The sequence below is a fragment of the Heterocephalus glaber genome, unplaced genomic scaffold, assembly GCF_053883595.1.
Source record: "Heterocephalus glaber isolate CG9 unplaced genomic scaffold, H.glaber_assembly_v1.0 deba00001497, whole genome shotgun sequence".
Taxonomy (NCBI): domain Eukaryota; kingdom Metazoa; phylum Chordata; class Mammalia; order Rodentia; family Bathyergidae; genus Heterocephalus; species Heterocephalus glaber.
This window is the reverse complement of record NW_028258320.1, coordinates 19,375,024-19,401,509: the sequence shown is the minus strand read 5'-3', so window position 1 is coordinate 19,401,509 and position 26,486 is coordinate 19,375,024. Positions and strand designations below refer to the sequence as shown.

Sequence of the window (26,486 nt, the reverse complement as noted above, 5' to 3'; positions counted from 1 at the left end):
GGCTACATAGTGAGTTCAAGACTGCCCTGAACTACATAACATGACTCAAAAACAAAGAAAGCAAGAAAGAAAATTTTATTTAGTATATGTATTAGCCACTTTCCTATTGCTGATAGAAAATACCCGACACCCTCAACTTAAAGAAGGAGAGGTTGGCTTTATCTTATGATTTTCAGGGGCTCCAAGACAGAAAGGGCAGAGGAAAGCTGCTTGCTCCATGGCAGCCAGGAAGCACAAAGGGATGGAAGGAGCTGAAGTCAAGAATAAACCCTTCCAGGGCACACCTGAGTTACCAGTCTTCGACCAGGCTCCACCTTCTCACAGCACATTCAGCCATAAACTCGAATGGATTAATGCAGCGATGAGTATAGCTCCCCTCCCATGATCCCATTGCCTTCCTGAAGCTCCACCTCTGAGTACATGAGCTTTTAGGAGGACATTTTAAATCTAAACCATAACATTCTTCCCATGTCTTCCAAAAGACTCACATCCATCTCATTATGCAAAATGCATTTAATCCATCCCTAAAGGTCACCAAAGTCTTTTTTTTTTTGGTACTGGGAATCAAACTCAGGTCCTTGCGCTTGCACAGCAAGCAGCAAAACCACTGAGCTAAATCCCCACCCCACCAAAGTCTTAACAGTTTCAGCACTGCTGAAAAGCCCAAGTCCAAAGGCTCCTTTAAGAGTCAAGGCAAACTCTTAGCTCTGAGTCCCCGTAAAAATGAAAAAGAAACTTAAATACTTCTAACATACAATGGCATAGGGTAAACTTTTCCATTAAATCCTATAGCTCCATGTCCAGTATCCAGGGCAGGTTGTGGCCAGATGTGAATTCCAAAGGGCTTGAGGAGCCCTACCCATGTGGCCTTGCTGGTTGCAGTCCATATGTCCATATGACCTCTGTTCTGGGCTAGCTCCTCTCACTGTCTGTGGCTTTCCTCTGCAGACAATCCACATTCCTGGCATCTCCAACTTCCTGGGGTCTCCACTGCACATTTGGCTTCATTCTCACAGCTTCACTTATCAGCTTCTCAGGTGTATATTGTTTGGCCTCCCAGGCTTTCTTTTAATATCTTGGAAATTGCATGGTGGAAGGGCTCACTCCATGGCAAACTGGAAGCAGAGAGAGAAAAGAGAGCCAGAGACAAGAATACACCCTTCTAGGTCCTGCCCCCCATGACCCATCTCCAATCAGGCCCTGTGTCCTAACAGCACATTCAGCCATGAACTCATTTTTTATGTGTTTGTTTTTGTTTTTGAGACAGTGTCTATGTAGTGCAGGCTTGCCTTGAACTCATTAGCCAAGACTGGCTTTAAACTTGTGGCAGTCCTCCTGCCTCGGCTTCCCAAGTGCTGAGACTATACCATCCACCACCATGTCCAGCAGCTACAAACTCATGAATGGATTAATCCAACGATGAGTATAGCGCCTCCATGATCCATTAACCTTCCAAAAGCCACACCTCTGAATACATAAGACTTCTGGAGGACATTTTAGATCTAAACCATAACAGTAAATAAAAATCTCTCAAAACAATATATCTAGGGAAAAAAATAATTAAGAAGACCTGGGGCCAGGCGTGGTGGGATACAATGGTAATCTCAGCACTTGGGAGGCCAAGACAGGAGGTTGGGGAGTTTAAGGTCAGCCTCAACTACAAAATGCTCTCTTCTCTCTAAGATGATAAAAATAAAATGACCTCAGAAAAGACTGTAAACACATATATCGTAAATATAATAAACATTCATTAAATATTTGTCAATTGAATAATTGTTCTTGTTAGATCATAATCTTTCTAAGAGAGGCACCTACATATGTGTACTTTTATTTATTACCTCTAGTACCTAGCAGAATACTATGTTCAAAGACTAACCTCAAATCCATTTTTACCTATTAACAATTTCAGTATAAGACCTGAATCTCTCTCTATATATATATTAAAATATCTGAGCTCTCTGCCCAGAAAGGGTCTCTGCTTACTGATTTTTACATACCAAGATCTTAATAGAAGACATAGAACATAGTGGAAGTTGGATAAATCTGTTATCAAGATTTCATCAGTGAAATACAGTCTGCTCTGCTCCTCATTGCACGCCGCCCGCCCCCCCCCCGTGACCTAGGGCAATGTGTTATCCATAGTAAGAATCTAGTAATATTTGTTAGACAAACATGATTTGGAAACCCGACTCCTGGCAGGTACAGCTATAATGTGGAAAATTTTCTTTGGTCTCTTGGCTTCAAGAATACATTCATATCAGAATGAGCTTGCTTAGTGTGTGTGTGTGTGTGTGCGCGCGCGCGCGCTTGCTTAGTATATATGTGTGTGTGCTGGCAGGTGCGTTGGGGATTGGACCTGGGGCCTCACACATGCTAAGCAGCCATTCTACCTCTGAGCTATCCCCCCAGCCCCTAAAAGTTATTTTAGTTTTACTTTGAAATAGCTCTATCCCACAGAGATGGGGAGGGGTAGGAGAAGTGAGACAAATTGGAAACAAACAAGTGAGGCTCACAGGAGAAAATAGCTCCTCCGAGGGGAGCCACATGCTCTGATACCCATGGCAGCCGCATGAGGAAGCCGCCTAAAATTAGCAGGTTGGGCAAGCCCAGGAGGGAAAGCACTACAGCCTTCTCTGCCCTCAAGAGTGAGGTGAGGGGCTGGGAGTCCCCAGCAGAGCCCGCCCTAACCTTTGGAGCTCCAGTGCTGTTTGTGCCAGGTAAGGGCCTCCCGCGGGTCCCATCTTGGGAGGGAACGAAGGAGATTTCTTAAAGGGATGTCCAGAACATGGAAAGATGTAACGCTGTCCTGTAAAGAGATGCCTCCAGGAAACTAATGATTAAGAGAGCAGGAAGAGATTTCATATGTCCGTCCCTACTCAAGGTATTAATCCAAACCACGCAGCTGCTTTCTTCCAGAGTAAAGGGGGAGGATGTCTCGGAACACCTGTAACCATGTGTGGGAAGATGAATAGAAAAAGGGCGCCATCATCTGCTGTAAAGAAAGGGTGAGATAGTGCAGAGTTGGGAAGGAAAGACTAGAGGCTAGAGGCGACACAGCTGGGACTCTGCCAGGAGCGGGCTATTTTCATAGATGAACCACAGAGCAGTTGAGCTGACTGAGGGCAGATGACAGAGTCCTGGAAAGGTCTAGAATTTTTAGTTACTGTTTCACAAAGAACTAGATAGTGATTGATTTTACAGTGCTCATGAGTCATTCCCAGTCAAGGTATTGATCTAACACTTTTCATGGGTTTGGTTGTTGTTTTGGTGGTGTTGGGGACCGCAGGGCTTTGAGCCACTAGCCAAGTGATCCTCCACTGAGATGTAGCCCAGCCCCTCTGCATCGTTTCTGTAAGTTCCTCCCCCTGTAATGGAATTCATTTTTATATTACTTATTGCCTTTTGAAGTTACAACTCCTCCTCAATGTTAGAATCCTCCAGTGATATTAAGAGTTTCTCATCAGGTTCATCTGAAAGGATTGTACAATTGGATGGCAGAAATTTAGTTTTGGGGTTTTGGAGGGGGTTGTTTTGGGGATTGAGCCAAGGACCTTCACCCTGAACTACATCCCCAGCTCTTTTAAAACTTCTCTTTTCCACTGTATGTTTTAGACAGGGTCTCACTAAATTGCCCAGGCTGGGTTCAGACTTGTGATCTTCTGCCTCAGCCTCCTAAAATGCTGGGATTACAGGCACACACCATCACAACTACCACGACCCCGCTTGCAACATTTTAAAAACAAAAGCTATGTTGAAATATAATCCACATGGCATACAATCCATCTATTTAGAGTGTACATTTCAAAGGATTTTTTTTTTTTTTGGTGATGGTGGTACTGGGGATTAAACCCAGGGCTACAGGCATGCTAGCCAAGCACCACCGTTGAACTACATCCCCAGCCCTCACTGAGTTTTAAAATATTTGCAGTTGTATAGTCGTGGGCATAATCAATTTTAGGACATTTTCACCACACATGCCTTCATCAGAAAAAAACCTCACACCCAGTAGCAGTCACTGCTCTTTCCTCCAAATTCCTCCACCCACAACACTAGGAAACCACTAATGTACTCTCTGCTTCTACATAGATTTGCCTACTCTAGAATTTCATGTAAAGGTAAATCATATAATATATAGATTTTTTTGACTTTATTTTTCTTTTAAAGATAATTCTTAAGTGTATAGCAAGAGAAGAGAAATCCTTTTTGCTAAAATATTAATGTTGCTGTGCCTGATGGGAAATGCCTGTAATCCCAATACTGAGGAGGCCGAGGTGGGAGAATTGAAAGTTCAAGACCAGCCTATACTACATAGTGGTCTAGACCTGGTCTCAAAAAAAGAAATAAAAAAATAAATAAATTATTAACTGTTGATTTATTCTAAAGAAGAGCGGTCATTGCCTCCACCGTCCATCTTAGTGAAGATTTATACTGATTACTGTAAGATTATTTAGTCAAGATGGTAGTTCAGTGCTACATTTGATTAACTAATTCATAAATCCTTTGCAGCAATTATTTTTATTTCATGAAAGTTTTGGACATGGCCTAATGGAATGAAGTGCATCCATTTAGGATATCATTAGAGTGTACATATGATATACATCTTAAGGTTTTAGTCAATACAGTGACTGGCAGGTCTTTGATTCTTAGTAAATACCCATTTGCGCACGCTCTCTCTCTTTCTCTCTCTCTCTCTCACCAGGGTCTCACTAGTGATCCTCCTGCCTCAGCCTCCTGAGTGCTGGGATTACAGTTGTGCACCACTACATCTGGCTATATTTTTCTGTCCTTTGTACTTATAATGTTAGACATTTGTTCATATTAGAAAGCCTAGAGCAAATTTGAAGAAAATCTTAAGATAGCAGAGTGCTTTGATCATACTACTTAATAAGTAAGTGCTTATTAAAACAGAAAAGGGAGATACAACTGTAACAGGTAGATTATTCAGCTATGACATTTTCTTAAAGGCTGTGGAAAACCATTTCCTGCCCTGGAAACCAGGAGGCGCCAATTATAACTTCAAGTTTGAACTGACATCAGCTATAATTTTGGACAAGTGACTTAGTTTCTCTAGTCTTCAATTTATTTACCTCTCTAGGTTGGAAATGATACTCAATCATAAATAAAATGCCATACCACCCATTGTTTATACGGTAGAAATATTTTATAGTAAAGCCTCCAAGACACACCTACTTTGTGTTTTAAATGTGACACACTGAATTATAGGATAGGGAAATTCAGTTGGTTTATCATAAGACCTCACAGCTTTCAATTGCCTTGGTGAAATCACCACAGGGCACTGTTTGGTCTGCAGCTTTCCCAGATCAGAAACTTAATATTTTTCTTCCAAACATGTTAGAGTGACCCAGTTCTTTAGAGAAATATTTGTGTTAACCAAACTCCCAAGGGAGTGTTGTATCAGCCAGAATTCCAATTTGTTAATTTAGAATGAGAAAGAAAAATGGCTTAAAAACAAACCAAACGGTATGCTCTCTTACTAACTTTTTTTTTAAAGAAACTTATTTTACAAAATAAAAAAACTGTAGTCCTAATGCTGCTGGATGGGCACAGACTAGAGAAAGGCAGGAAGCTGATGTTGCTGTTCGGCAGTGTTAGACTCAGCTCCCTGTTCCACCAACAGGAGCAGAGAGCCCTCTGTTAGTTGAACAGTGCTCTTCTACCTGTCATCACCACCTAAAATTTAGATATGTAGAGACATAGATACACACATATTTATATTTATATATACACCTGTGTTAGACAGACACAGGCAGATAGATGTATACATATATACATACCATCAGTTAAGCTACAGCCAAATTTTCCTTCTGTTGTTCCCCTTCTTCTGGTGTCCTTAGGCTGGCTGGCTTGCTTTCTTTCGGTTTGGGGAGAGACTTTTACTATTTTTACTCTTTATAAAAATGACACAACCTAGGTGTGCATGGTGGTGCATGACTGTAATCCCAGCACTCTGAGAGGCTGAGACTGGGGGATCACAAGTTCAAGCCCAGCCTAGGCAACTTAATGATAGAGTGAGAGAAACCACCTTTCCAAATTTTTGCTACTACAAACAGTTCTTTGTGAAAATCCTTATAAATACATTGGAATATTTATCCCACCACCACCACCACATTACTGGGCATTGAACTCAGAGCCTCACTGATGCTACACTGTCTACCACTGAGCTACATCTTCAGCCTTTTTTAAAATTTTTGAGACAGGGTCCCACTAAATTGCTCAGGCTGGCATTAAACTTGCAATCCTCCTGCCTCTGCCTCCTCTCTTGCTTTTTTTCTCCTGTACTAAGGATTGAACCCAGGGCCTCCTTTACACTGAGCTACATCCCCAGAACTACTACCCTAATCTTTAAAAGTTTTTTGATATCAATCTCATCAGGTCACTAACTTGCCTGGGTTAGGCTCAAACTTGGAATCCTCCTGCCTCAATCTCCCAGAGTCCTGGGATTATAACCATGCACCACCATGCTCAACCCAGATGTTTTTTTCTTAAGATGCCCAACTCACATACATTATTCATTGTATTTTGATTTTCTAGTTTAATTTTCAGACTGTAGGAGAACTCTCTGTGCTTCCATGTTTCCTACAGTATCAAATTCTTTCATAGCTATGTAGATCATTTTACTTTATATATCACATCTGCATTTTAGACACTTTACATACTATCCCATTTTTGTACTCATGGCGATCTCCTGAAGTAAGCAAAATAAAGACTTCCCTCGCTTTGCAGTACTTGAAAAGAGGTAACTGAAGAATGATTGCCCAAGATGGCACAGCCCCTAGAGAGGGCTAAAACCTGCTTTTTCTTTTAAGTGATTTCTAACTTGGGAGCAAGACTCCTGGAGAGCCATGAAGGAGTTGGAATGGATCTAAAATCCATGTGTACATCAAGTGTTATCTGAAAACAGAATAAACAATATATTGTTATATAGTATTACAGTAAATGAAATACAAATTTGTTCAAACTAAGTATTAAATTTACAGTTTCTGTTTGTCATTTCATATTTTCTAAGTCAATGGATTAAAAATATTGTGATCATCATCACTTGGGAGATCTACAACATTTTTTTTTGTTGGCAAAAGTCCTCATCCTTGAAAAGTTATAAATAGAGAGAATTGTGGAGATATATATATGTTGCTGGGGGATCAGATTTTAAATAGATTTTTGATTAGGATCTTTACTCACAAAATTGAAATAGAACAGAATTACATTAAGACATTTTATTTTGGCCGGGGATTTAGCTCAGTGGTTTCGCCACCTGCTGCGCAAGTGCAAGGACCAGAGTTCGATCCCCAGTACCCAAAAAAAAAAAAAAAAAAAAAAGGCATTTTATTTTTGGTATGAATTTTGTTCAAAAGTATATAAATGATAATGTATACAAACCAAGTAATATTTCTTATAATTCCTAAATCATATCATCCATGGATATAAACACAATTCCCCAAAACTTGAAGCTAAACAATGATCTATGCAGATCATAGCTCTTAATATTCCAGTATTTTTTCTAGTATCAGGTGGCCATATAACTATAAGTTAATTGTTCTTTCTGTGGGTTGGTTTCCTCATAGGTAAGACATGAGTATTAAAGCAGATCTGCTGACAGGACTCTAATGAAAATAGCTAATAAAAGCAAACCAATAAAACATTTTCAAATACAATGTTAGAACTTCAGCATTTAAATAATAGGTCTTAAAATATCCCTGTTCTTTGTATTTGACCTCTGCCCCAGTTCATCGTCATTACCATTGGGAGCATTTATTTAGTAGATCTAAATCTACTTTGTCTTATTCTACATAGCATGATACAATGCATTCAGTGTTAGTCTATCAGACAACTGAGAATCATGGGAAGACTAACATAGCTCTATTTTCCTAGATATCCTCTCTCTAAATTACTTAATAACTGTATCAAATGCCACACTTATGCTGACATCCTTTTTTAGATGAGAAATAAAATATTCACCAATATATTCAATTATGATTTTCCTGTCATAAAGCACATATCATAGTATGGATATACTGCTGTGATATTTGTCACCACCACTCTACTTATTTGGCTGGACAAGTCTTATTTGATACCTGGGTTGTCAGATCAAATTATAATTTAAATGCTTTAGCTATGTTTAGCCCCTTGGCATTGGATGAGTTGGGAATTTAGAATTCAGAAACAGATGGTTCAGGATCATGGTAACTAGATATGAAGCATTTTACCTGTATGTCCTCAGGTTAGATTTGAACTTGGTTGATCACTATTGGTGTTCTATACAAGATGTAAGCAGTCTGATTCACATCTCTAATGGACAGCGCCCCATGTTACGAAAACTCATCCTTCTTGGCACTAATTGGCATTCTTGTTGTCAGCCTCAGAATAGAAGCCGAGGACTAAATCAGTCTGGAAACCTGAACTGCTGTTGGGTCTGAGTCACCAGTCTCGATGGCCCATTCAGCCTTGGCCTTTCCTTAAGTTTACAGCTCAGTGTGAGTGTGTATACTTCACTCTATGATTTCAAACAAGGTTTATTTAAAATGTAGTTTTTATAATACTTATGAGATCCCAAGCTCCTAGGGCAGAGAAGGTGAGCCAGTCCCAGCACCTGGAAGGAAGCTCTTCCACTGCCATCCCAAGCTCCTAGGGCAGAGAATGTGAGCCAGTCCCAGAACCCGGAAGGAAGCTCTCCCACCGCCATCCCAAGCTCCTAAGGCAGAGAAGGTGAGCTGTGCGGGCACCAGAAGCACACACACACACCCTCCCCTGTTGTGGAAATGAGAAGACATGTAAACAAGCCTCAAAAACAGACTTCCAGATCACCTACAACAACCCCAAAGGGAAACGAGATGGAACAATCTGATACTCAACCACCTGGACTCTGAACAGGCAACAAAAGAGGATCTGGGAAAAATGAAATCAGAAATAATTACTCAGATAACAGCAAAGATTGTGCTCATGGTGCAAGACATGATTCATAAATCTAGAGAGGACACAGATAAAAAAATAGAGGATCTGAGGAACATGATGGAATCCCAACATGGGAAACAAATGGAATCCATAAAACAGATGCAAACAGATTTCCAGGAGATTAAAAATTCCATAGAAAGTCTGTGCAGCAGAATGAACCAATGTGAGGATAGAATTTCAGATACAGAAGATTGCAGTTAGTGACCAGGAAAAGAAAAATTGCTTTAAAATTGTAAAGGAACACGAGAAATCAATCCAGCAGCTGCTAGACAATGCAAAGAAGAATAACATAAGACTGATTGGAGTCATTGAAGAAAGAGGAGAGAGCGCAGATGACATAAAAAAACTGTTCACAGAAGTGATGGCAGAAAACTTTCTAAAGAGGGGAAAAGAACTTGACATGCAGATAAGTGAGGCATACAGGACTCCAAATAGCCTTGATCAAAAAAAATCTACACATAGGCATATAATAGGATTCCAGAAACCCAACAGAAGAACAAAATTCTACAAGCAGTGAGAGAAGAGGAAAAATCACATACAAAGGAAACCCCATCAGAATCACAGCAGACTTCTCAGTCCAAACCCTCAAGGCAAGAAGAGCTTGGAGTAATGTATTCCAACCCCTAAAGGAAAACAGACTCCAACCCAGATTGATGTACTCTGCAAAACTATCTTTCAAAATTGATGGAGAAATAAGATACTTTCATGATAAAGAGCACCTCAGGAACTTCATGAATATCAAACCGGCACTCCAAAAAGTTTAGACAATACCCTAGGAAAAGACAACGAGGATCACAACCCCAGGAAACGCAGCAGAATGAATCCATTGGGCGTGACAAATTAAACGCAATGGGGGAAAATCCAACAAAAAGAAAAAGTCATGACGAGGCTTTTAAAACTTTGAACTTTGTCTCCCTAATGAGTGTATAATTGAGTCTTGTTGTTGTACTGATTAGTATTTTTCTGATTCTAGAGTTGCACACCTTTCCTTGTGCTGTACTGGCTATTTATCATCTTCTTATGTCTACATTTTAATTGGGTTGTCTATTAATGAGCTCTAAGAATTCTTTATATATTCTGGTCATAGGTTATATGCATTGTAAATATGGTCTGTTTAAAGACTACTTTTCATATTAACAATGTCATTTAAAGTTCTAAATTTTTATGGAATCTCATTTATCAATTTGTTTCTCTTATACATCATGTCTTTTGTATACTAGGTAGTTCTTGCCTACCCTGAATTCATAAACATTTTCCCTTATAATTTCTTCTAAAAGTTTTATACTTTTAGGCTTTCATATTTAGGTTCATAGATCCCTTCAACTTATTTTCATGTATGGAAATAAAATGTTGAGGTTAATTTTTTATATACGGATACCAGGTGTTCTAGTGCCATTTGCTGAAAACACTCTCTTCCTCGGCTCCTGAATTGAGTTTATATTCTATAAAATGCTAATGTTAAATAATCTTTCAAAACTCAGTGGACCATATATGTGTGGTTCTATTTCTAGATTCTCTGTTTTATTCCAATGATCTATATGTCTTTCCTTACACCAACACTGCCTTGATTACTGTAGCTTTAGAAGAAGTCTTAAAATTAGGTACTAAATGTCTTCCAACACTGTTTTTGTTTGTTTTAACTTTTCTAGGTCCTTTGCAATCCTACATAACTTTTAAATTTCAATATCCAATTATTCATGTATAGCAAGTATACACAGACCTGAATTTTATATATACCTTGTGTTTTCTAATCCTGCTAAATTCAAATACAAGTTCTAGGGGCTCCTAGAGATTTCTTAGTATTTTCTCTGTAGATGATCATTTCATCTACATATAAAGATTTTGCTTCTACCTTGCCAATCCTATCCTAATTGTGTCATTTTATTGCCAGACTATTTTGGTGGGGCCTAGGTTTCAAAGTTTAATGGACAGATAAAGAGTAAGCATATCTGCCCTTGTTCCCCACCTTAAGGAGAAAGCATTGTATCTTCTCCATTCATATAAGGTGTTCTTGCTGGAAGTATGGAGTTCATGTCTTTAATCTGTTGAGAAGGTTCTGTTCTACTTCTAGTCTCCTGATAGCTTTTACCATGAACAGCTGTAGAATTTAGTTCAATACTTTTTCTCCAACTAGTGACGGGATCATATGGCTTTTTCCTTTCCTCTGTTAAAATGATGACTTTTGGGGGTGGATCTTCCAATGCTGAACCAACACTGCCATCCCTATAACAAAACCACTTTCTACATCCTGCCACATCTGACTTCTAATAGTTTGTTTTGTTAAACAAATTTCTATCTATGTTCATACTTTTTTCTTCTATTATCTTTATCCAGTTTTAGGATTAGCACAATGTTGAGTTCCTAAAATGAGGGGAGAAGTGTTCCTTCTTTTTTCTGCTTTAATTGTTTGATATAATTTAGCAGTTAAAGTGTATATGACCCTGCTGTTGTCATATAGGTAGGTTTTCAAGCTAGGAATATACTTTCTTTAATAGGTGCTATTCAAATTTTATATTTCCTCCAGAGTTAGTTTCATTAATTTGTCTTCTAAGTTACTTCTTAGAAGTTGTCAAATTTATTTCAAAACAGATTTTTGAAATATGCTTTCTATATCCTTTTAAATTCTGTAAAATCTGTGGTAATGTCTCCTAGATCTTGATATTGTAATTTTAAAAATGTATAATTGATATTGTGTAACAGGAAGAAAAGGTCTAAAGGAGCAGGGGAAGTTGGTGGGGTAGGGGAAAGGAAAAAAGGGAAAAGAAAAAATATGAGAAAAGGAAAAAAATGGAAACAAAATCTTTGCAAATAGGGAAGGGTGGAGGAGGTGAAGGGAGGGCAGGGGAAGGGGAAAAAAATAAGAATCAAGATACTCATGTAATGGTACAAGATCCCAATGATGAATGTAACTGTATTTTATAGTGAAAATGTACCAATAAACTTAATGGGAAAAAAAATACTTAATGAACATTGTTCTGAGAGTATTAAATCAGTTAAGCCTCACAACATTTTTATTCTATGTCTATGGCATTTCCCCTATTTATTTGTTTATTGATTAATTGATGGAGTCTTGCTGTGTTGCCCAGGATGACATTGAACTCCTTGGCTCAAGTGATCCTCCTGCCTCAGCCTCCCTAGTGCTGGGACTACAGGAATGTGCAACTGTGCCTGGATTCCCATTTTTAGAGATCAGCAAAGAGAGGCACAAAGAGATTCAGTAACTTCCCTAAAGTTTCTCAGATAAGTGGTGAAGATAGAATCCAGCACTATATGTAATTGTTCTCTGCCAAATTATAACATTTATTGGATTTCTTCCTTTACCATCTTCCTATTTAGCATATTTAAATACTGTACCCAAACCAAATGGAGCATATATCAATGTCTCAACTTTAAAATTGTTTATTTTCCTGTACTAGTTGTCAGTATCATTTTTTCCAAAAGAGATGATACATATTTCTTAAATTTGATTCCTGTACATCTGAGTTTAGGTCCTTCAAGATCTTAATTTGGTACATTCATGTACATCATTCTTAGTTTTAGGTCATTCAAGATCTTAATTTTACAATGGCTGTTAGCTCATATCTTTAATTTTTTGTTGTTGTTTTGAGTTCAATATTACCATGCACCACTATGCCTGGCTTGTTGTTTTTACTGAAGTATAATTATCTATATGTGATTGTAAATAACTTTAAAAGGTGACATGCTAAGTATGTTAGTGTATTATACTTTAAATGTAGGAACTATATGTTCCCTCCTGGCTGAGATTACTATGCCTGATAATTTGCAGTTAGAAATGCTCAGAGGGAATTGCTTATTGCTTACTGTTATTTCTTCTTTTTTTTTTTGCTTACTGTTATTTCAATTCCTTTGATTCTTTGATCATCTGAGATAATGCATCCTCCAAATTTCCAAGCCCTTGGAAGCACTTTAGAGGGAGTCACTAAATCAACATAATCCCAATATCACCAGATATTCCTTCTTGTTATTCTACTTCTTCCAAGATTTTTTTTTCTGAATCAATGCATAAATATGTTACTAAGGCATGGCTGCCTCTGGTGGTGGCTGGCAGAGCACAGAACAGCATGGGTTTTGGGATCAGTCACATAGACCTTGGGTGTGAATCCCAGTTTTGAGAGGCTTTGTGCAAATTTTCTTCTCTGATCTTCAGTTTCCTCCTCTATAAAAAGAAGGTAATGATATAATTAATATACACTGGACAATGTCAAGATGGACTTCCTGCAGATTTTTCAGATCCTTGAATTTGCAAAAACGACAGTAGCATGCTTTTCAGTTTCATCCTCCATAAATAGGGGCTAATGACCCATACTTCCCGGGCTGTTGTATTAAGTTAAATTAGATATTAAATATGAACAACAAAGCTTGGTTTAAACTTGGTGTGGTGGTGCATGCCTGTAATCCCAGCACTGTGGGAGGCTGAGGCAGGAGAACTGAAAGTTTAGTCCAGCCTGGGTAATTTAGAGACCCTGTCCCCCAAAAATGTAAAGGCTCTGGGGATGTTTCAGTGCAAAGGCCCTGGGTTCAATTCCCAGTACTGAGTTGGGAGGGAGTGAGGAACTTGGTTGATGTGGACACTGCGCTGGGGTCAGCTGATATCACTCAGAAAGCTAAATAATTCATTGTCTGCTTTTTAGGAAAGAAGCCCAATTTGCTCTTGGTCACAAAGAGTTGAAATGTTAATTGAAATTACTTTTAAGTACATACTCTTTATTTCTGGACAAACAGAAAGTTTAATTGGTGTCTTAAGCTGGGAACCTCCAAAACCAGGGCATGAGAATGGAAAGAGCTCCCCCTCAGCTATGGCGATGAACGTCAGGAAGTACAAGGCTCAAGAGAAGCAGCAATGGAAACAAAAAAACAAAAAATCTGATCTTTATAGGGTGGACAGAAAGCAAGGAGCGGGTATAAAACAAAGGTTGTAGAAAGGCAGGTAGGAAAAGAAGTAGAAAGCCCGATCAGGAGGGTGTGAGGTATGAAAGCACCTTTGGCAGAGCCCTTGTGCAACAGGGCATTGTAAACAGTACCAAGCCTTTTCTGAAAACAAACATCCTTCTTCCTCATCATCTCAGGAATTGTAAGCATCCATTGAGACAAAAGCAGGTATAGTTCCTCGCTGTGCTGAGCCTGGTGCACAGAGGCCATCTAATTATTTTTAGTTCCCTTCTTCATTTGAGGGTTTTCTGTTCGGTTGGTTTTGCTTTTTATTTGTTTGTTTGTTTTGTCTGGTTTGGTTTTTTTGAGGCAAGATCTCACTATGTAGTCCAGGGTGGCCTTGAACTTACTTTGTAACCCAGCCTGGGTTCAAACTCACAATCCTCCTGCGGTAGCCTTCCTAAAGCTAGGATTACGGGTGTGTGTGACCATGCCCAGCTTTTACTTCTCAGTAGTATTTCTCTGTGAAGTATCATAACCGGTAAGGACAATTTAACCAATTAATGTTGCTGAGATTTTCAGCCATTTGATCTCTCCTGACAAATAGTAAATGTTAACTAAACATGGGTTGAATTGAGAGAAAAGCTTAGGACAGCTTAACAATATATATGTCATTTGTCGTAGACAAATACCTATGACATACCAACTTTGTGACATGCCTTGAGATTAGAACTGCATGCCTAAAACTTTTTAAGGCTCTGATTCTCAAGGAGTTTATCTAGTTGGGCAGATAAACACATAAATGAAACAGATAAACACGTAAATGAAAAGTTAGTCAAATTTAGTAATATATGAAATGTTGCAACCACTAGTTGTTTAATTACATAAGTGAAAGAAAAGGTGAACAAACAAACGTGCAGGGGGAAGATAGGCAAGGAAATATTGGTAGAACTTTTTGTTTGGAGACAAGGATTTGTGTAGAAGAGTAACCAATGTTTATATTTCATAGGATCAGAATGATCACATTTCTTTTCTTTCTTTTCTTTTCTTTTTTGTTTTTTTTGGTACCAGAGATTGAACTCAGAACATCACACTTGCGAGGCAGGCACTGGAACCACTGAGCTAAATCCCCAGCCCCACATTTCTAATTATATCAAGATTTTTAATTTTTTTTAAAATTTTTTTAAATTGACACACAATAATTGTACACACTTGTCAGTTACAGTATGATGGGTTTCATGTTCTTTTCTTATTCTTGATTAAGATTGGCAAAATAAACCAGGTCTGGTAACACATGCCTGTAATCTCAGCACTCTGGCAGGCTGAGACAGGAAGACTGCAAATTCAACCCCAGCCTGGGCAATTTAACAACTTAGAGAGACTCTATCTTAAAAATAAAAATAAAAAAAACAAGTGCTGGGGATATAGCACAGCATGAAGGTCCTGGGTTTGATCCCCAGGACCCAAGGTCAGTGGAGTATGTATAATATACAGCATTTATCCCTGGCTCAGTTTACACTGTGGTAAATTTTTCTGACACTATCACCTACATTTTGAATTAAAGCTTACTGCCTAAGCTACAAGATGAAAGAAAAGGAGCTCTAAGGCATTGCCACACACAATAATTACCTTGGACCAGGAGACATTGTTTAGACGAGACTTTGAAGAGTCTATTCCCCACATGGAATCAAGAGCAATTTGGAAATGACCAGAATGGATCAAAAAGCAAAATCAAAAGATTTTGTGGGTCTTCCTGCATTAAGCTATGTGACTTTTATTTGATAGGAAGTTTGCTAAATCAAGAAAACACTAAGTAGATAGATCCATGTGCAAGTAACGATGTGAACTTGGATAGGCATGTAAAATACAAATTCCTTTTGGATCTTCCACGGTTTATGTTCTCCAAGCTCTTACTCTCTACTCTTCCCTCTTTGCAACAAGTTCATCCCGTTTGGCATTTACTAATTTCATGATAAATTAGTTGTGGCAAAATGATAACTTACTTTTTTTTTTTTTTTTTTTGAGAAAGGGTCTTGCTATGCAGTTCGGGCTGGGCTTGAACTTACTATGTAGCCCAGGCTGGCCTCTAACTCGAAGCGATCCTCCCACCTCAGCCTCTCAAGTGCTGGGATTACAGGCATGCACCACCACACACACAAACGTTTATTAGCCCTTGCTATTCCAGTTCTAATTTTGAGTCTTTGTGCAAATGGCCCTAACCTTGGTTATATGCTATGTTTCTAGTGTCCTCTTCTTCCTGTCAAATAGATGCCAAGACCGTAAAACCAAAGCAATAACCAAACCAATCATAATAGCTTTCATGTTTATTTTTCCAATCCTGGGGATTGAACTGAAGCCCTTCACACTGAGCTACATCCCCAGCCCTTGTTTATTTACTACTTTTGAGACAGGGTCTTCCTAAATTGTTAAACAACCCAGATTGGGCACAAACTTGCAATCCTCTTGCTTCCCAGAATACTGGGATCACAGAGGTGTGCCACCGTTCCCAGCTTTTAACAACCTTTTGGCCCATCAAGACATATGAATATTGAGATGAATTGTCTCCTTTGGATTATTTCTGAACTTGGATTTTTTTTTTCCTCTGTACTGAGGATTAAACCCAGGGGCTTTGCATTGCATTATATTTCCAATCCTTTTTGTATGTTTTGAGATTAAGTCACCAAGTTCCCTAGGTAGGACTTGAACTTACCGTTCTCCTGCCTCAGGCTCCCAGAGTGACAGGAATATAGGCATGGGTCACTATGCCCAGCTTATTTCTGATTTTTGCACTAACTTGAATAAGTACTCTTCATGAGAAGGCAGTGAAAAGAGAATAAATTCTCAGCTAAAAGACCTGTGTTTGAATCTACCCAACCACGCAGCCTACTGGAGGGGAAGCTTTGGGAAAGCTGTAGTTCTCTAAACTCCATTTCTTCCCTGTGTCCTGCACTGTGATTCCCAAAGTTGCTGGGAATCAAATGAGAGACACACAGGCTGCTCCCCAGCCTAGCAGGCACCTGAAGAAATGTTAGTTGCCATTTCCTTTCCCTCACATCATCGGTGTGAGAGTGATTACTGGAGTCAGGAGTAAGAAGACTGAACTTTGCTTTTAGCTGAGATGTCCGTGCAGCCCCAAATAGAATCTGAGAAGACTCAGCTAGGGCCTGGCACCTTGGCACATCCCGTGCCAATGCTCTGAAGGGAGAATTCAAACTCATTTTCCTACCCCTGGTTTGCGAAAAAAAGTTATGGACCCATGTTGATGTGCTCAAAAATGTCATTCAATTTTAGTTTCAAATAAACGAAGTTCTTAAATTATTTCAGCACAATGCCTATAATAAAGAGAAACCAAAATTAGTCCGTGAAAGCATTCTGACTGCCTTCTAGTGTGTACCACTGAGCACAAGTGCCAAGTGCTTGTCTGCATATCAAGTCATGTTCTAGGCTAAAATATCGCACATGGGGAGTATTTGAAAGCATTTGTTCCCCCCACACACACACACTTTTTGGAGTTTTTCTTTTGTTTTGTTGTTGTTGTTTAGTCATATCAAAGAATTTCAAGGTTTTGGTTTCAATCAATAACATTAAAAACCTAAAGTCCCACATAGCATTCCTTTTGAATGCAGTACTTACTAAAAGAGAGACTATCCTTTATATTCATTTTTACCCTTCATTTTTTTTCAAAAATACATTGGAAATGTGACTATTTAAATGTTTGCAATGGTTATGAGCACAGCCTTAGCCTTGGGTTTAATTCTAACTCAGCCACTTCCTTCTGTAAACTTCAGCAAGTTTTTAACTTCATTCAAAGTCCCAGATTCTCATACGTAAAATGAGAATTATAACAGTACCTATTTCATGGATTGTTGAATGAATAATACATCAAATAAAGCACAATGTACATAAAGAGCTTAGTGTAATACCTAGCACATAGCTGTGGAATGCTAACTTATTACTTTCAAGATGATATAATATAATCATTATATTAGTGTGAAAAGTGGGTATCAACTGTATACCTTCAAGATTATATACATTATACAAACTGATATTGTTTTTGATTTCTTTAGTTACTTAGTCACAGGATGCTCCTTTTTTAAAATTTATTTTTTCCTTTGGTGCTGAGGATTAAACCTGCCTGCCTGCTCCCCGCCTCCCCATCATAAGCTTGAGCTCTACCTCTGAGCTACAACATATAATGCTCTTTTTAAAAGTTCTGGGAACAGATTTTCATCATGGAAATAATACTTTTTTTAAAAGAGTAAACTTTGATTTTTATTATATAAAAAAAGCCTTATTGTGTTTTAACAGAAACTACACAGTAATTACCCTAACCTGGGAGAACAAGAATGAAGTGTTATAATTGTTTTCCCACATGTGCTTTATTAAATGCATCAACCATAGTCTCATTGTGTACTAGATAAAGGCACTCACACCTCCATACACAGATATCTGGTGTGTTCCCTACATTTCACTCTTTAGAATTTATTATCCATTTCATTGAGTCTACGAGATGAGAAAGCCTGTTTCCTTAGTCATCTTAGTTATTATCCACCCCCATCGTCCCTCCAGGCTAAGAACATCATACAGACTGAGTTATTAAAGTGGATCTGAAAGAGCAATCTGTTCTAAACGACTGTCCCTGGATCTGCAACGGAACCCTGTAAATACCCTTCATTACTCTGGTGGGGCAGGATCACATTTCCTTCGTGCTACTTTTGTGGCTGACACAAGTTAGTCAGTGAGACTTGAACTTTAGGTGATCCTGGTTGATTCACATAGGAATGGTGCCTCTCCAGAGACAGGTAATTACAATTTTACCTTTCAGGATCATGTTTTTACACTGGTGTTCTGTTTAGGTTTTTTGGTTTTTTAATGTTTTTCATTTTAAAAACTAAGTAGGTTTTGAACTTATACTTTTTAAATGTCTTTAGTTTTCTCAGGCAAGCATTTTCAAGACTGTTTAGGTGAAAAGGAAATTTCTTAAGGTTGTCACTGTCTCGATTATATCATGGGGTTTGTATAAAGCCCTCTGTGATCTTATCTGCTGCTGTAGATGACTCTGGTGAGAATTTTTTTTTTCTCTTTACAAAAGGTTAGAAAATACATGTCTTAGCCTTCAAAGTAAGACTCAGAGATTTGGTTTTGTTTTTTCGTCTGACACTGGGGGAGGATACCTGAAAATAAATCTCTGTACCAGTACTTCAAGCAAAACTTACCGAAACTTTGGTATACGCGAGCAATTTCTTTTAGAGAATTGAAGCCTATGACAATATGGAAAATACAGCAATTACAAAAATTTTATACGAATCTACCAGCACAGAAATTCTCTCGTGTTTATCTGCCAAGTGAAGACTTCCTCTGCTATAGATTTTCGAGATTCCTTGGCATTCCTGTGGATCATCCCAACGTGAGTAAATTGTTTCAGTAGCTGAGTGACTGATTAAGAAAACAGCTGAAGGCAAACACAGGATCATGTTCAAACCATAATAAACACATGTGGTAGATGGGTCACTCAGCTTTATGGGGAAGGCTTAAGACATATAACTGTGTTTGCTTGTCTCTAATGAAGCCTGTTTTTAACTATGTTGGGCCTTTAAAAGTTTTAAAGATTATTCTTTGTACCAATAAACTCTAGAAAATTCTGAACTAGTAGGTTTATGATATAATATTTATATAATTATTATGATGATAAGAAAGGTAGGGACTGGCTTATATAGGAGCAGAAACTATCTTTAAAAAGTAAAATCTAGAGCATGAGTTGGATGTATTGTAAGCAAGGTGCCCATAATTTCTGAAAAATACTTATTTTAAATATTTGCATGTAGCTTTTTTGGTAAAGATCTCAAAAAATGTTGTATGCTATTTGTGTTTTAAAATGCTGTAGTAAAAATGAAAAGAGAAGTCAGAATTTCCTTGGCTGTTTTCTTCTGTAATTCTTCTTTCACATTTTAAGCCCATTTTAATACTTGATATCAAAATATCAGTATTCCTACTGCCCAACCAACTCTTTTCTTTTTATTTTACTTTATTTTTGTTATCAGTATATGTTTGCAATGTATAATCATTATGTTCAGCTCAGGGAAATCGTCCATATACATGCATCTTGAGTCTTTTTACTTCCCCTTCCTCTTCCACCTGCCCATCTCTCCCCATCCCCTCTTCCCCTTCCTGTCACCACACAGTCTACCTCCCTGTTTCTCATCATCTGTCTTTTATTTTGCTCTTTATTTATATTTTGGGCTTTTCATATAAGAGAAACCATGTGATATTTAACTTTCTGTGTCTGAGTTATTTCACTTACCATTATGGTCTCAAGGTGCATCCATTTTCCTATAAATGACTCAAATTTATCCTTCTTGTTCTACCTGTTTTGGTATGGGTCTCCTTTAATCTCAATGTTTTATACCTGAGTAAAAGGCAGGATACCAGAGTTGCCATGGCAACATATAGGGACGTAAAAATGCATTATCTTATGGTGCATGTAAGTGCTTCCCTTTTTAAAAATCAATTTTTAGGGCCAGGGATTCAGCTCAGTGGTTTCACCGCCTGCTGTGCAAGCGCAAGGACCCGAGTTTGATCCCTGGTACCAAATAAATAAATAAAATAAAAAATCAATTTGTAGCAGTCCTATTAGCTACTTGAAATAGAAGTTCTGTTTTTCCATGTTCCCAAGGATCTTTCAACACTGACACTGATTATGGCTTAAGATTTGAGTGGAATAGTGAAGGAAGGTCATGTACGTATGTATGTATGTATGTATCTATGTATTCATTCTAAGCATTGGACCCAGGGTCTTGCACATGCCAGACAAGCACTATATCACTGGGCTTCCCCCCAGCCCAAGACCTTCTCTTTAAATTAAAAAAAAATATCAGAGAATACATATAAGTAGAAAGTACACGCCGGGGATTTAGCTCAGTGGTTCCAGTGCCTGCTACACAAGTGCAAGGTCCCGAGTTTGATCCCTAGTACCAAAAAAAAAAAAGAAAGTACAGGAACAAAATTAAGTAGTTGGACATTCATATCAGCACAGGATTAAGTAAGACAGCAACTGAACCTGTATGTTGAAGATATAAATTATTTTGGTAATGAGAATAACCTGTCCCTATAATTCAGCTCCTCCTCATATCTTTTTCCTTCTTTCATAATTGTTTTTGTTTTGTTTTGTTTTTGTTTTTTGCTTCCATCCTCCTGCCTCAGCTGCTCTTGTGCTGGGATTATAGATGTACAGCATGTCCAGGTAGTCATAGTTCTTTTCACCTGAATTATTTAAAAGTTTTACCCAGTTCTCTTTTTTCATTGTTTTTTTTTCACCTGTGTAAGTGTAAAAGCTTATAGCAAAGGTGTAGTGAAACCTCCGATGTGATCACAATAAAGATATTTTACCTCTATTCAGTATATTATGAATAATTTGAAGACAAAGATGGCTTAGCAAATTCTTTAAAGTTGAGAAAACTTGTGTTTTTGTTTTTGTTTTTATTTTTGTTTGCATTACTTTATATCCAGTATCAGTACCTGGTACATAGTAGGCATCAAGTAAATACTTGTTGAATTAATGAATAGGAAGAAACTCTATAAGCAAGTATGTGATTTAATTATAAAGCTAGATTAAAACCAATGTACTTCATGCTAAAAAGATCTAAGTAATTCTTTTAAAAAATAATCACTGGCAGTCTGGGGATGCAGCTCAGTAGCAGAGTGCTTGCCTAGCATACACAAAGCCCTGGGTTTAATTCCCAGTATTGCAAAATAATAATAATAGCAACCATAATCACTGGCTTTTAAGTCTGAATTTTTAAAACCCAAGTTTCAAACAAGATTGATAATATTATAACATCACTTAGTCTGTATTAATCAGTGGGACTAAATTCTTTTTTTCAAATTAATATTTCAAGCTGGGCATGATGGCACATGCCTGTAATCCCAGCACTCGGGAGGCTGAGGCAGGAGGATCGCCATGAGTTTGAAGCCAGCCTGGGCTACACAGTGAGTTCAGGGCCAGCCTGAACTACAAAGGGAGACCCTGCCCCAAAAAACAAAAAAATTCATATTCCAAAAATGTATGAAATTAATATCAAAGGAACTATAAACTTTTCAAAGTAAGTATTTGAACCAGGCATGGTAATGGTGCATGCCTGTAATCCCAGCACTCAGGAGGTTGAGGCAAGAGGATCACCACGAATTCAAGATGAGACCCTCTCTCAAAAAACAAAAAACAAACAGACAAAAAACCAAAGTAAGTATTTGAGCAGATATTGGTCTATTAAGGATCCTTTTTCTTACTGATTGGTAGTGCTTGTGAAATAAAACATCTAATATTGACTTTTTCAAAATAATACACAAAAAGTTATATCCAGGTAGCAACGCATGAGTAAGAGTTCTATATAATATATATCTTGATTTTATATATATCTTGATTAATGTATCTTGATTTTTAATCAACATCCAATTTTTTTTTCTGAAGTTTGTTCAAACTAATTTGTTCCTGAATTTATCTTCATGCCAATGATTTTTTCCTATCCTTTTTTCTCTGTGATCTCTAATTAACTGTTAACATTAGTTATCTTCTCTACTTTTGCTTTGCCTTTGAATGAACACTTCTAAAAACCCTCAGCTTTAAAAATGTTAGACCTCAGCTTCATACTGGTTTTTCATGGCCACATCTCCTCAGTGATTAAACAAGAATAAATTTCCCATTGATCAAAATAAAGGATCTTAAAAATTAATAATTTTGGTACATTTTTTAAAACATACTATTTTCTTTGACAGATGGAATGTGATATAATGTGTCCTTGGCCCTCCAGCTATAAAGTGAAATTCTATAGGTAGGAAAAATGACTGACCCCCCCACTCTGAATAGGTGCCGTCCTGCTATGGAATCCCTTTGCTCAGTGTTCTCCATCCAATCAGGTGGAATGTTTCACAAGCACATGGTTTATACAGCTCAAAATAACTTGGGACCTGTGAGCTGACAAATGCTCTGGCTCCGGTGCTGACAGGTTGTCCAGCTTCTTACAGCCATCTTCACTAAAGCTAAGGTTAACTCCTCACTCTCTATGGACGGCTGCTCTCTACTTCTAAGGGCGTGAAGAATTTTCCTTTTCTCCTGTGCTTTCATCTGAAAGTTCTCCTTGGATAATTATCATCACAGTGGAGTGCCTGGGTTGAACATCCTCATCTGGGTCAACTATAAAAAGAAAGGTAATTTCCAGATTTAAGTGCACAAGTGTGTTTCGATAACAGGCCACTGACAATGGGAAAAGAGCTATTTCAGAGAGCTAATTATTGTTACTTAGAGTGAAACCTAGGATAACTTTCTAATTATGGATGATGGGACCCACAATTAAATGAAAAATAAAGCTTTCTACGTGGAAAGCTTTTGGAGGGGATTGATGAGATTCACAGAAATAGCCTAGGGAAGTTGTGATGTATCCCAAATATCATTGGCATTTTTCACACGTTCACTTATTAAAATAATGTTTTTATAGAGAGACTATATATGCAATGCCTATTTCCTTTTTAAAGGAAATCAAATCTAAAATAATGTGACTCCATAGTTAAAGAGTTTCATTTAAAAACTTTTTTATCATGTAAAAGGATATGCCTGCTATATTTAGTACTGGGAGATCTGCTCCCTGGATTAATGTACACAACAGCTGCAGAAAGTCTTGCTCAAGGGACATTGCTCTTTCTTTCTCCTTTCTCTCTCTCTCTCTCTCTCTCTGTCTCTCCTTCTCCAGCTGCATCAGAAAGACACTTGACAGTCAGTGGCAAATGTTTGGCCTGGTACATTGCACTATTAGCAGTAATTAGATGCACAACTTGAATAATATTTTTTAAACTGTATAAGCAATGAAAAAGGTGGATTACTCTGTATTTCCAGTTCCAAAATATGAACATTATAATAATGGTGTTAAGAATTTGTATTACCTTATCAATGACTTTTACATAGTTATCAAAGATATTAGCATTACCCAGTTAAAAGATAAATCAGCTATCTAGTTTTCTTTCCAAAAACATTACAAAGATGAGTAATTATTTTTACTTTAGTAATAATGAAATGAATTCTACAGGTTCTAAATTAAAACTTTAGGGTAACTTTATAGTTTCTCCTTAATAATAACTCAAGTCCACATAAAATCTAAGAAATCAAGAATGTCTACACTTATAGCTATAATAAACATTTTTGAAACAAAAATTAAGATATACTAGTTGGGAAATCTGAAATATATAGTATACTTGCAGAAGTGTTGAGAGATCAAATTATAGGCATTACAAATCTTATAATAATGGATTATGAAACAAACAGCTGGACACTATCCAAATTCTGGAAGGTTGTCTCTATCCCTACTTATAGTATATGGCTAATGCCACTGGAACGCACAATAATTTGAAAACCTCAGTCTTCCACACAACTGTCATTTATAATATAGACCCTGTTACGTGTTTCTATTACAATGAGCTTACAATCACTCAGTGGAACAGGCTAAGAGTTGCAATTTATGAATACAAGACATTTAATGACTATTTAATCCATACTGGTTTTGGAATTTATCGAGATAGTTTCTGCAAATTTACTTTTGAAGAAGTGGGATGGCAGGTAAAGCAGGTTCTATTTTGAAAAGGCTTTAATCAGATAATGTTGATTTATGGACAGATGACAGCTCAATTTTTCAACAGCTAATTCCTGTCCACAATAGAAATAACAGACTCAGTTCACTAATCTGATAATATAAGAAAATGGTCCTGCTAACCTCAGAATAAATAATTTCCTTCATTCACACTGATATTTGGCAAAGGCATTGCCAGTCTCATGGTGCTATTGCATATGACAAGATAGAAAAAAAGGGTTTTCTTAACATCGTTTCCCCTTTCCTACGAGGTGAAAAGTAATCAAGCACCAAGAAATATTGTTATAAATTTCTAAGGTGCTTCATAGTTGACAAAATGCTTTTGTTGTTGTTGTTGGTTGCTTGGGGTTTTTGGTTTTTGGGGTTTTTTTGAGACAGGATCTCACTCTCTAGTTCAGGCTGGCCTTGAACTTGTTATGTAGCCAAGCCTTGCCTGGAACTCATGGCAAACCTCCTGCCTCAGCCTCCTGAGTGCTGGGATTACAGGCATGCACCAGCACACCTAGCTCAAAGTGCTTTAGAAACAACTACAGCATTGCATATCTGCTTAAAGGAAACAACCTAATACAGACAGAATGGTTTGTTTTGAAATATATTTCAAGTAGATATATTTTTGGTGGAGACAAAAGCTGGTATAACTCCTTACCTGCAATCACGAGGGCCCTCAGAGCTCACGCACATGCAGAGTCACTTTGACCAGCTCTGCACAAGCCACACTGGAGGAAGCATGTGCAAAGCCTTCCAACTGAGCACCTGCACTAGGACGAGCTCTTTCAATCCCAGGCTTATCTGGAGGACCCTTCCTCTCTCAATCTAGCAAACATATGTCAGTTTAAACCGGGAAATTATCTTTTATTAATCCTCAACTACCTAAAATTAAAAATTGGCAAATAAGAGGCTGAAAGAAGGATGAAAGCATTACATTCTTTTTCTTATTTTAAAAAAATAAATCTTCGAGTTAATGAGATTTTACAAAACTTTCCCATTTTGGGTTACCTACAGAGAAACTGTAGTGAGAAACTGAACTGAACTGAAGCTCAGTTCTTCATGAAAGGTGAGATCTTTACAGAGCTGTAACACATCCATGCCTATCCCTCTTGTGACCACTACCAACCCCCGCTACTTTGTGACCACTACCAACCTCCGCTACTTTTTTTCCTGTTTTTTTAGAGGGTGCTGGTGATGGGAACCACTGAGCTATCCCTCCACCTACAAACCCCATTTTGATCCTAGATTCCTGAAATCATTTTGCTTGCCTTCCATTAGCTTTCCTATTGCCCTAGGATTTACTTATACTAATTACTTACTTTTAATTAAGATTCAATAGCAACTTTGGGCTCTGGATTAGTATCTTTTCCACCAGGGCTTTCCTACATGTTTAGCCCCTTCTGTATATAAAAACATGCACACTAAAGCTGGAAGTATACCTCAGTGATCAAGCTTGTCTGCCATGCACAAGACCCTGTGTGTTATTCCCAGTACTGGAAAAAACAAACAAAAACCAACCTCAAGCCCCATGCACACCATATTTCATAGTAGCCAATCTTCTTTTCTCCCACTTAAATAAAATCTTTAATTTCTTTCTTACCTTTTCACCTTTACCAGCTTGATTAAAACAGCAAGAATGGCCTACTCACCTTTGGCCTATTTTCTAAAAAGTCTGTTTATTTCTTTAACCTCTGCCCTTTAGGGAAGGTCTCTAGTGAACTGATTCTCCTATGTGTCACCTGGCCGCTGCCGCTTTATTTTACCACACACTTCTAATGAATTCATCTGTCTGTATTCATCTTTGCTGTTTTTCCTTCAGACTGAAAGACCTTCAAGAGAATGTGTCTTACATTATTTCTATATCATTATTAGCGTAGCATTTCCACATACATCAAGCTCTGACTCTGGTAACACAGCATATACTAAATTATTAAATTACTAATGCCATTCACACCAAAAATAGACTACAAATAAAACTAAAACAATCACCATCACAGTGAAGAGATG

General features: G+C 37.8%; 1 protein-coding gene across 10 annotated transcripts in view; it reads left to right on the top strand.

Moving 5' to 3' along the window:
- Mypn (myopalladin) overlaps window positions 1–26,486 on the top strand; it is a 129,364-nt gene that overhangs the window by 12,647 nt on the left and 90,231 nt on the right. Inside the window, exons 1-3 of one of the 10 annotated variants that reach the window (XM_021259464.2) lie at window positions 18,517–18,662; window positions 18,953–19,267; window positions 22,630–23,061. The exons of 2 other annotated variants lie outside the window; for them this stretch is intronic. The gene's annotated coding sequence lies outside the window, so the exon portion shown is untranslated. Of the gene's footprint in view, window positions 1–2,595; window positions 2,718–18,516; window positions 18,663–18,920; window positions 19,268–22,629; window positions 23,062–26,486 lie in introns of those variants that run through there. 7 more of the 10 variants (XM_087185452.1, XM_087185448.1, XM_087185454.1 and 4 more) reach the window with 7 other exon arrangements.